General features: G+C 38.2%; 1 protein-coding gene across 3 annotated transcripts in view; it reads right to left on the bottom strand.

Annotated features, from left to right (window-relative positions):
• The window catches only part of GRIK4 (glutamate ionotropic receptor kainate type subunit 4), a 670,650-nt gene that overhangs the window by 191,942 nt on the left and 466,552 nt on the right, over positions 1-12,156 (bottom strand). The gene's annotated exons all lie outside the window — the stretch shown is intronic.

Here is a 12,156-nt window from a genome sequence, read left to right as displayed (position 1 = left end):
CCTCAAATTGCAGTAACTTCTTTTCTTAGTTTTCCACTGCTAGTCTGGGCCTAGAGGGTTAAGGTGTTGGTGAGGTTACAGTTTTCATTTCTAGGTAGGACGAGTCTCACTATAACATCGAGAAGAATATCAATCCAGGGCCAGATTTAGAGTTCTGGCCTTGGTCACAAAGCAAGAACAGACAAAAGAGCACAACCCTTAAAGAACTGCCTAAAAGACATGGTAATTCAATTCAATAAGCTCTTTTAAAGTGCCTACTCTATGCTAGGTGCTGTGCCAGATGTTGGCAATATAAAGTATTAAAGTGTTCCCTGCCCTCACAGGGCTTACATCCTACTGGTGAGATACAACATATATTTACATACAGGTGTGTGTGTAATAAATACAAAATAATGAGGGTATAGTGATGTTCTAATAACTGAGAGAATCTCTACTGATATGTCATCAAGGGCATTAAATGACAAACAGAGGAGTTTGCATTTTAGCTTCTAGGCAAGAGGGAGCCACTGAAACTTCTTGAGTAAGAGACATCTGTGATCACAAACTGTGATTTAGGAATATAAATTCTGGCCATAATGTGGAGGTTGGATTGGAGATGGGACAGCAGCAGCATGTACAAAAGACAGCATATTGGCCCTCAGTGCCTAATATATAGCTCTGTATCTTCTGAGGGTTCTAGATTTATAGCTGGAAGAAAACTTTTAAGAATTAATCTTAGATGTACAAGCATGGATTATGTCATGGTCATTTCAATGTATCCCTCCAGTTTTACAATGTAGGAAACTGAAGCAAAGAGTGGTTGGTTGACTGACTTATTTAGTCATCTATAATAGGAAGCAATGAGATGGTCAGTGGGTCGGGTTGACTTGGCAGATGGTGAGTGTGTTAAGCTCCCTCTCTAGCTAGAAAGAGCCATCATTTCCTCTAGACTTACTCTTTCTCCTCTTCCTTACTTTTCTCTGGTCTTTCTGGCATCCTTCATTGGAAGAGCAACCTCCTTTGAGTTACCCATGTTACCAAGAAGCAGCAGCCCCTTCCACTCACTCCCCACTGCTTCCTGGAACCATGGCTCATTATATTCCTCCCTGTAAAGTCACAAATTTCCTCTGGAACTATGATTCCCAGATACAGAGCTGGCTGAGGATTACCTATATTTTGAGTCCAGCCACATTCCTATTAGAGTACACGGACAAAGCTGTCTGAGAATGTATTGATTTCATGTGGCTGATATTATCCTCCTGTCTCTCCAGCGGGGCAGCCACTTATACTCTGTGGGCTGTCATTGGGCACAATAGGGGCAGATGGCTAATGAGACAAGGCACATCTGCAGAGGGGAGGAGGGTGTTTCGGGGGGAGTAGTGCCAGCTCTGCCTGTTGAGTAATTACAAAGGTTGATTGACAATGGTTTATGTGGTTGGGGTGGAAAATGCTTTCTCTCCCTGGGGTTGGACTCCTGTAACACAAAGAAAAAACTCTCTTGCAATTAGAGTTGTCCAAAAGTGGAAGAAGCTGCTGGGATAGGGGAGTTCTCATTATTAGAAACCTTAAGAAGAGATTAGAGGTAGCTAGATGCCACAGTGTATCAAATGTTTGACTTGGCATAGCAAGACTTGGATTCAAATTCTTCATTAATCATTTACTAGTTTGGGGAGCCCATATGAGCCTCAGTTTTCCCATTTGTAAAATGGCTATTGTGAGGACCAAATAAGACTTTCCTGTACAAATCACTTTTTATTTATTAAAGTGCTATATAAATGATAGTCATTATTATTATGACTACTTTTTTTTAAAAAAAATGCTCTATGGGTAAGCTATCTAGCTACTTTACCAAGTCTCCAGCTTTATTTGCATATTTTAAGCTAAGTCTCCAGCTCTCAGGTTGTATTTATAGCTAGTTATATATTTTGGAAAGGTTGGAAGTGAATCATACCAGATCACTTTTCCCTTTCCCCATTGTCCCTCTGCCATTTTTTAGCTTGTCAGTCCCCAATCCTGGATAAATTTGGCTGCTAGTTATGATTGCTTATTCCCATACTGTCAGGCATTAATGGAAAAAAAGCTACAAAATGAGGATTTAATCTGCTACAAATTCATGACATTTAATTTCAGCTGGTTGTCCTCCCTCCTTGGTAATCCTTTTATTCATTGTTTATCCACTTCCCGAATTGAGTTCCCTTGGGCAACTGTTCAAAACCTTGTCAGAGACAGCGGTACAGTAGAAAAATCTATGGCTCTAAACTCAATAAGTTTAAGTTTAAATCTCACTTCTAACTTTTACCTGTTGTATGATCAAAGACAAGTAACTTCATGTCTCTGTGCCTCAGTTCTCATCTGTAAAAAGAGAGAACTGGACTTGATCTCTGTGATTCTTTCCTGTTTTCAGAGTTATGATTCTATGATGAGCCCAACTGCTCCCTCTCTCTTGATTTTAGCATATGACCTCACCTATTTACTGAAACCAAGGCCAATTCATCATATTCTCTCATCCACACTTCAAAGGGTCACTATATTTTCATCTATTCTCTTTTCCATCTGTTCCCTTGATCTCATCGACCCCTCTGGGTCTTTATTCCATCAATCATCCCCTCTTTCTTCTGTATTCAGTTGCTCCCTCTCTAATAATTGCTCCCTCCCTAATGACAAAACAGTCAGGTGTTCCTTAAAGAAGGCCCATCCCCATTTAATTCTGCCACTCCTTCACTTACTATTTTATATCTTTACTTTTACTGCCAAACTTCTGGAAAAATTATTCTTCCCTCACCCTCCACTCCTCTTCTTCATCCTTTATTCATTCACCAAGCAGAATTAGTTAAGTTCCTACTATATGCAACACTCCTCAACACTTTGGAAGATGGCTTCCAATTCCATATTCTATTGAAATGACTCCCTCACCAAGAAATGCTCTCCCCCTCCCCCAAATCCCTAGATCTCTTATTTACTTCTCATCTTCCTTGGCCTGTATGAAGCATTTGGCACTGTGAACTTCCACTTTTTTGGGGTATTCTCTTCTTTCTGAAAGGTAAACTATTAAGATTGTATTCTCATAATTATTCTACTATTCTGCCCACCATTCTGCTGTCTTCCTTGCTAACTCTTTCCCCTCATCTTTCCCTCAATGTGGGTTTTTCTTGAAACTTTGTCATTGACCTTTTTAATTTTTCTTCCTCATATACCTTCCTTTTTGGCACTCCCATCTCTACACCCCTTTATAGCATCTATAATGTGATTCCATGATTTCTGAATCCTTTTTCTCCCTCTCTAGCCCCGACAGAGCTGAGAGCTCTAAACTCTAGATTGCCATTTCTCACTATATATTTCTAACTACCTGCCCCTCTCCCCAGCACCTCACCTGTCTAAAATCACACATCATTTTTCTCCCTCTTGCATTTCCTCATACCCAAACTTGCTGCTTCTGCTCAATTAGGCATATTTGTTGTAGTTGTTGAGTAATTTCAGTCCTGTTTGACACTTTGTGACCCAATTTGGGATTTTCTTGGCAAAAATACTGGAGTAGTTTGACATTTCTGTCTCCAGTTCATTTTATGGATAAGGAAACTGAGGCAAAATAGGATGAAGTGATTTGCAAAGTGTCACACAGCTAGTAAGTACTTGAAGCCAAATTTGAATTCAAGTCTTCCTGATTTTAGGCCTGGTATTCTATCATCACCTAATTCCTCCTGAATTGGACTTAATGATGATTGCAAATGAAAGAAATTTAGAAATCACCCAGTCCAATCTCCACATTTAAAAAACATAATTAAAATAGACTCAAAGAAATTTTCCTATTTTTCCTCATTCAGTTTGCCACAATACATGGAAGTTGGGAGGACTGAATAAACAACTTACTTAATTTAGTAGTTTATCTGGTTAGCCTTTAGAACATAACTTGAATATAAGTATTTTAACAGGTAAGCATTGATAGGTCATCATAGGATCTTAGTTTTAGAAGGGATCTTAGAGAATGTAGCCTCTTCATTTTACAGATGAAGAAACTAAGAAATGTCAAGATCAAATAACATTTCCTAGGTCACATCTGTAGTGTCAGGAATGGGATCTGAATCCAGGTTCTCTGACTTAAGTTGGTACCATTTCTGTTATACTACACAACTCATAGAGCAAGACTCTGAGAATGGGGCATCAGCCTGAAGTCTTGTTGAAAGTTTGAGAAAGATGGCATTGTTCCATGTAGTAGGACATCAAAATGTCAAAATCAAATGCAGAAAGGCAGAAATAGTAAATGCATCCTTTTCAGATCATGATGCAATAAAAATTACATCTAATAAAGGGCTGGAGGAACATAGACCAAAAATTAATTGAGAAAGATGGCAGTGTGATCTGGGGATGAGAGGTGGGGATTTGTAGATATGTACACTTGAAACATCTAACATGTAGCAGCTTCTAAAATGCTGAAAAACAAATAGATTTGAATATTAGTTTAGTCATTATTAGTTGCATGGCTTTAGCCAAAGTATTTAAACTCTGTGGGCCTCAGTTTTTTCAACTGTAAAAATGAAGGAATCATACTTGATAACCTTTAGGAAAGGTTTCTAGTTTGTGTTAAATTACTTTAGAGATCTGAAATAATAGAACAAACTTCCAGAATTCAAACTCAGTTTTCTTCCAAATGTAATGCACTTTCCACTACACCACACTGTCTCTTGATTCCACAACCTCCTTTAAGAGCTCTTTCCTGTATTTAACTACCCTGAAATCTGGGAAATCCATCCTTATAGCTGACCTCTGTTTCTTCTGCTCCTGTTTAGGACTATTAGCTCAGAGGAAAGGGAAAACATCTAACTATTAGTCTCTGAGCTATATGCATCTTTGCTACCACTGGCAATTCTCTGTGCATTTGGTGGGGAAATGGGTCATAAGTACAAAAAAGAAATGGCTGAGTCATCCTACCCACTGGGAAGTTTCTGGCATTTGACCTTAGACATCCAGGAGCAATTGCAGGTTACAAGTTCTAAGCAAACATACATCTAAAACTCAAATATTTCTTCCCCAGTTCCCTTACAACTACTGTCCAATCTCTCCTGTGGCTCAGCAGGTAGGCATGGAGGTCACCCAGGAAGGTGTAAACTAATGTGGGTTGTTGATTCTGTTCTTAAATATCTCTTTTCGGGGGATTCCACAGCCTCCACAAAGGATATCAATGACCAGACAGTCAGGACTTACTGTGCACACAAGCAGAATAAAGACTCTCAATGGCTGGTGGCTAGAGTAGTATTGGGGAAGTATTTCCCTTTTCATTACAAATCTTCTCATAGCTTGCAGCACTTTTTGCTTATCACATTTATTTGATATATAACCATGGGATTAAATGTCATATGCTAGTAGAATAAAAGTTACTTGAGGACAGAAACTATCACACTTTTATTGGTATCCCCAGTACTTAGCATAATGCCTGGTACATACTAGGTGCATAAAAAATGCTTGTTGATTAATTTGTTCTTCTTGGTTATTTAACTTTTTTCCCTTTTTCTTTTCTTGAGGCAATCAGGGTTAAGTGGCTTGCTCAGGGTCATACAGCTAGTAAGTAACAAGTGTTTGATTAATTTGATTAATTCAATTCCTCCTGACTCCAGGGTAGGTGCTCTATCCACAGTGTTACCTAGCCTCCTCTGTTTAGCTTTTTTCATGTGCTCTACTTTACCTCCCCAAGTAAATTGTAACATCCTAGAAGACAGACATCACATCTCATACTACCTGTCATCATTAGTGTCTAATACAATTTCATGTGGCAGATGATCACTAAATATTTGTTGATTGATGAGTTGAATGATGATTGCCAGTCTTGCAGTACCTCATGGTCATCACAGTGAATATCATAGGATTTAGAACTGTAGATACTTAGAGACATCTAGCTCTTTTATAGAAGATGACATAGAGGTCATAAGAAATAACTTGTCAAGTAAAATCAAGGGGACATAGATAGTTTAACCAAAAACGAAAGAGTCAAGGTTGAGACCTAGGCCTCCTGATGTCAAATCCAATGTTCTTTTCACTGTAACACTGAAGTGCACATTGCTATACAGATTAGAACATAAAGAGGTATATCTAATGATTATTAGACATTCTTTGGAAGTTACTTTTTGGAATAAAGCTCTGCCATAATCTTGTTTGTTTGCCACTTTGTCTTTTTCTCTCAAAAGTAGAGTGAAATATGGGAGAAAGTAAGGAAAAAGTGAGAAAAAATCTGTCTAATTGAGCTTTTTGGCTAATTAAGTTTTTTTAATTGATAATAATCTGTATAGTGCTTAAAAACGGTTATATTTTCCTTCCTCTCCTTGCTTTGAAACACCAAAGCATCCTCCCTCACATCCTCTATATACTTTTGGGACTCTGAATCAGGAAAAAAGCAGTCCTGCCAATCTTCTGATGCTCTTCTGCCTCCATCGCTACACAGAGGAAAAGCAACTTAAGATTGAGATCAGATCACTGGAAATAAATAGAATAAGTAAATAAATAAAAGATAAAGTTAAATTGAAGTGAAGATTGAGTTAAATGAGAGTTCAAAGGAAGGCTTAATTTGTAATAGGGTGAGAGCAATCTGGTAAGGTGAAGCAAAGGGGGAAAAGTGGAAATACCACTTATTTGAAATGCTGTAATGTCTTGAACCACCTAAAGCTCATCATATTTCTAATTATCTACTTCATAAACAGAAATTCAATTCTGATCAGGACACTGAGGATCAACATATTATTCATCAGTCAGGGGCAGAAGTAGGGATTAGTTAATTCAAGAGGGAAAGAGAAAAGGATAAGCATTTATTTAGTCCCTACTATGTGATTGGCATTGTGCTAAGTGCTTTAAATTATTATCTCATTTGATCCTCATATCAACTCTATGAGATAGGTGCTGTTATTGTCTCTATTTTATAGTTGAGGAAACTAAAAGAAAGGTTGTTACTTGCCCAGGGACCCAGAAGGTAGATTTAAACTCAAATCTTTTTTGACTCTGGATCCAATGGTCGATCTTCTGAGCCACATACCTTCCTTTAACAGAAATAAGTTGGACAGTAACTACAAAGAATTATTATCGTAAATGGATTGTTTCCACTCTGAGGCTAAGAACAGGAGGAAAGACAAAGCTTTGCTGTGGGGGATACTGTGGCTTGAAGAAATATCAAGGACAGCAGTCAAGGACAAAAACAAAAACAAAATCCTGTATGACAAGAGCATGACTTGCCTTCTGTACATTCTGAGGAATAGAAGAGAGTCTTAAGGTCTAAGGAGAAGAGACATATATGGCTATGATTGAGATGTTTCACTATCAATGAGAAATTAAGTCATTTATCTTCAGTACTATGGACAGTGAAACTGAGTTAAGAATTTGAGAATTGAGCTATATAAATGTTATTATTATTATTATTATTATTATAAACTATTAGCCACTACTTTCTACCTCCTGAATCATTTCCTGTCCTATCTCACACCCTGGTTGTTACTTTTTTCTCCCTTTTCTAAAAGTTTTCATATTTATGTCTCTACATATATAGTATATCCTTCTAGTAAAACAACAGCTCTATAAGAGGACTATTTTCTTTTTGCCTTTGTATTCCTAATATCTAGTACTTTGTAAAAGCAGGTACTTCATAAATGTTTGTCAAGCTAAGTTTTTGAGGATGCTTGAAATTTGCAAAGTCTTAACCCATAAGAATGAAGAGACACATTTGGGCTATTCTGAGAGCTAAGAGGCAGACGTTTTGGGGGTGAGAATTTTCCTAATTCCTCTCTTATTCAAATCTAGTAGTAGTAAGTAATACTAGTAGTAGAAGCAATAGTAGTGGTAGTAATATTAATAGATAGATAGATAGGGATATATCTATATCTATATATATGTATTTACTGGACCTGTAATTCAGTGGTATAGGGAACTCTCAGGTAAGGAAACTATATCAACCAATTCAAATCAGTACCTTCCCTGAAATTTATATTTTTAGAGACTTTTATAAGGAGTTTAAAAGAAAGGAGAGCCTATTTGTGGCTTAGATTGTCAAGAAAGACTTCTCAGAGCACATAGATACCAGGCCCTTTGGTAGGCTAGACTTTGGATAGGTAGAAACAAGAGGATGGAGTCATGGAGAATTGCATGACTAGAAGTGGGAAAGATCAGATGTATTTAGGTGACGTTGAGTCCCTATATAGAAGAAAGTCGTGATTATTCACCTTGAAAAGCTAAAAGGTGATTTTAAATCAGCATTGTTTTGTGCTTAGGGTATTTTAAGAAGATTGCCCAGAGAATATAGTACTTTCCAAGTTATTTGTCTTAAGTATTATTGATCAGAAAGAGGCAGTTATTATAATAATGGGAAGGACCTACACTGAGTTCTTTCTAGTTTCACCTTTTTGGGTTTCTGTTACCTTATTGGTAAAATAAAAGATTGGGTTGGATGGAGAAGTGGGCAGAGCTCTAGCTCTGGAGGACCTGGATACAAATTCTACCTCTTAACACTTTTTATGTGTGATCTTGGACAAGTTACCCTCCACCTCAAGTTTCCTATTTGTGTATTGAGAGAGTTAGTCTTAGATCATCTTAGAACTTCCTTATAATTCTAGACCTATTATTTTTTGATCTCTAAGTTTCATTTAATAGCAATTTTTCTGTTTTTTTCAGAAACCCTGATGGCCTTCCCCTCCAAGATTGATTTTTTGAATAAATAAAAGAGTTAATCCCCTGTTTCATTTCTTACATAGCCTTAATCACTAATTGGACATTGCTTCAGTCAAGCTGAGATTTATTAAAAGACTTTAGCTTTAAAAGTCCAAGGTTTTCCACTGCATCCAGGGTCATCTCTAGTCATCCTGATATATCTTGCCACTGCACCAAGATGGCTCTGGAGGAGAAAGTGAGGCTGGTGACTTTGCACAGCCCTTTCTTATTTCAATCCAATTCCTATATATGTCACAGTATCACCTTTCTGATACCATGGTCCTTTTTGAAAACAAAGAACAAATAATAATAACCTTATACCAATGAAATTACAGATCCACTCTTTGTCACTATGTATAACATGATTTCAGTTTTGCCATATTTTCCCCACAATGATCCTGTGAAGTACAAGTATCATTATATCCATTTTGAAGATGAGAAAACAGACATAGACAGTTTAGGTTATTTTTTTATGGTCATAGAGCTAGTGCCTAATCGCAGTGTCTCCAATGACACACTACCTGGCAAATAGTAGATGCTTAACAAATGTTTGTTGACCGGCTGAGATTATAATCCTGCTCTCCTCATTTCATGCCCAGTGCCTTTTCCATTAAGTTCAGGCTGTCAGCTTTTAAAACTATCACATCCTAATTATTTCTTCCTTGACACCTATGAACTAAAACTGCGAGCCCCTCCACAGACCCAACCTCTTACTTTTCCCCCCTCACCTCTGATAAGCAGCAGAGATAAACCTTGGAGTTACTAGGGACCAAGCCTTCTCTAGGCACCTCCCAACTCCCTCCTACCTCTGTCTCTGGAGTCTCGGTAATGCCAGTGCCTGCTTCTATTTATCTGCACCAAAGCCTGTGCTCTCTGTGGGCTGAGAGATTGCTTTTTGTGAAATAGCTCTTTGAAGAAAGAAGCAGCTAGGAGACTAATTCATACCTGTCAGCGAATTCTATTTAATAGGAGATTCAGTCTTAAACCCCCCAGCTCCTAGCTCTCCTGGCCTCCTCCTCCTGCCTATTTCCCATTCATTTATCCCCACGACCTGAGTCAGCTCATCCTTCCCTCCCAAGAGTGCTGATCTTCCTGGGTATTTCTTTCCCAACAGGACTCCACATATAAGTTTGTGACTAAGCCATTCAAAGACAAATGTGCCCAGCTACATGACATGTACTGGATCAAAGGGGTAAAAACAAAGGGTGGAAGGATTTAAGCATTTATTACCTGAGTCAGGGAGGCAGAAGTCTCTCCCTAGTTCTCACTCTACTCCATAATATGCCACCGCTGTGACTATTCCTCATGCTGTACTCAACCTCTAGAATATCATTTTGTAACATCATGATTTTCAGTGTGTTGTTAGTGGATAAGGAACTGATGCAGCAGAGAGACTGGCTGACTTGTCAAATACTAAATGTCTGGGAGTCAGTCTCTAGTTGGGCAGAAACATGGACTTTTTGAGGTTGGCTTCCTATCTCAGGTGTTAGTATTTCATGTCTAACTTCTGTTCCACCCCTTCCTACCTAGCAAGCTTTAGCTGTCTCTTTAGCACTTTTAAAGAGGTTTTTTGTTGTTCAATTCTTTCAGTCATGTTTGACTCTTCATGATCCCATTTGGAATTTTTTGGGCAAAGATACTGGAATGTATTACCATTTCTTTCTCCAGCTCATTTTTCAGATGAGGAAACTGAAACAAACAGGTGAAATGACTTGCCCAGGATCACATAGCTAGTAGGTATCTGAAAACAGATTTGAACTTGTCCTCCTGATTTCAGACCTAGCACTCTATCTACTGAGCCCTCACAATGATGACATTCATGAGGCAGGATCTACTATTCGGGGCAATGCAATGTATGCAGATAGATATAATGTAAGATAAAGACAATATTATATAAAAAAAAAGTCCCCTCAAAGAGATCCAACTGGTATAAAATAAGTGAATAAGTGGCAAAATCTAGGTTCTCTGTCACTAAATTCAGGTCTTTACCCTCTATGATAGAATTTTATAATAGTGCCATCCTAATAGGGCAATAGGTTGCCTTTTGAAAAGAATGAACTCCTCATCACTGAAGGTCAAGTGAAGGAAGGTCACTTGTGAAGGCTGCTGTCCAGAGATTCTTGCACTAGGCAGGAGGTGAGGTTCAATGGCTTCTCAAATACCTTCCAAGTTGAGATTCAATGATACAAAGTCACATTTCCATGCATCCTGGGATTTTCAGGTCCTAATATCTTTTGCCAAAAACACTGGACCTTCTCTATTGAAGAATATACTTTGATGGATCTGTATCCTCACCTATGTAGGGTTTTATTACTAGAGTGATGGAAGTCATAGTCCATGCAGGCCTTCTAATTCTAAGCATCTTCCATGTGCTGCAAATCCTGGTTAGGGGTTCAACCAGCACACTCGGGCCTTTCTTACAGGTCTCAAGGTCTCTAGTAACTCAGAATGAAGTAAAATCTTGTGACTTACATGTGAGGAATCAAACCTGTGAGTTGTGATGGTGGCTTTTGCCACTGAGCTTTAAATGTGAGCTGTTAGTACCTCAGGCACAGGGCTGGGGGAAGCCTCTGCTGGTGATTAATTGAGCTGATGATGCTTTTGACATTCTGAGTGGAGTCTGACTACAGCTGGGTTCCGGATGCTGGATTGCTTAATAATAGCACTTTCTTCTCCTAATGGTCCTTGTAATACAATAGCATCTAGAGTGTAATAATAATAATAATAATATTTGCAATAATGTATTTTGTCCTCACTCTCTCTATGCTTTCCAAACATTTGTTAAACCCCAAGCAGTCTCCTCCACTGGGCTAGACTACTGTAAAAATAGGAGTCATCCTAGTGACCGTAGGTATCCTAGATGCTTTCAATTCACCTTCCCTCATCCTTCTTCAAATATTATGTAGTAGGGTTTCATGAGCTACTAACAGATAAGCCTTACATTACATGCAAACTACATGCATGTTATGCTAACAGGTCTCAACTAAGTGGTGCAATGGATAGAGCAATGGGCCTCAAGTCAGGATTATTCAGCCTCAAACACTAGATATATAAACCTAGACAATCACTTAATTGCTGAATGCCTCAGTTTCCTCATCTGTAAAATGGAAATAATAAAAACATTCATCTTCCAGAGTTGTTTTAAGAATCAAACAAGATAATATTTGGAAAGTACTTATCACAATGCCTGGTACATAGTCGATACTTAAAAATTGCTTATTCTCTTCCCCTCTTATTCAACAACAACAACAACAACAACAACAACAACACACACACACACACACACACACACACACACACACAGAGAGAGAGAGAGAGAGAGAGAGAGAGAGAGAGAGAGAGAGACATATACTTTCCATATATCCTAGACTACTAATTCAGTCCAATCAAACATGGTCCAGTACTTATTCCCGATTGAATTTAAACTCCTAAGGCAAGAATTATTTCCTTTTTTGTATGTTTTTGTATCCACAGTACCCACAACATAATAGGACTTAATAA

The sequence above is a fragment of the Sarcophilus harrisii genome, chromosome 3 (assembly GCF_902635505.1).
Source record: "Sarcophilus harrisii chromosome 3, mSarHar1.11, whole genome shotgun sequence".
Classification (NCBI taxonomy): domain Eukaryota; kingdom Metazoa; phylum Chordata; class Mammalia; order Dasyuromorphia; family Dasyuridae; genus Sarcophilus; species Sarcophilus harrisii.
The sequence above is the reverse complement of the archived record's forward strand: the minus strand, read 5'-3'. Positions and strand labels throughout refer to the sequence as shown.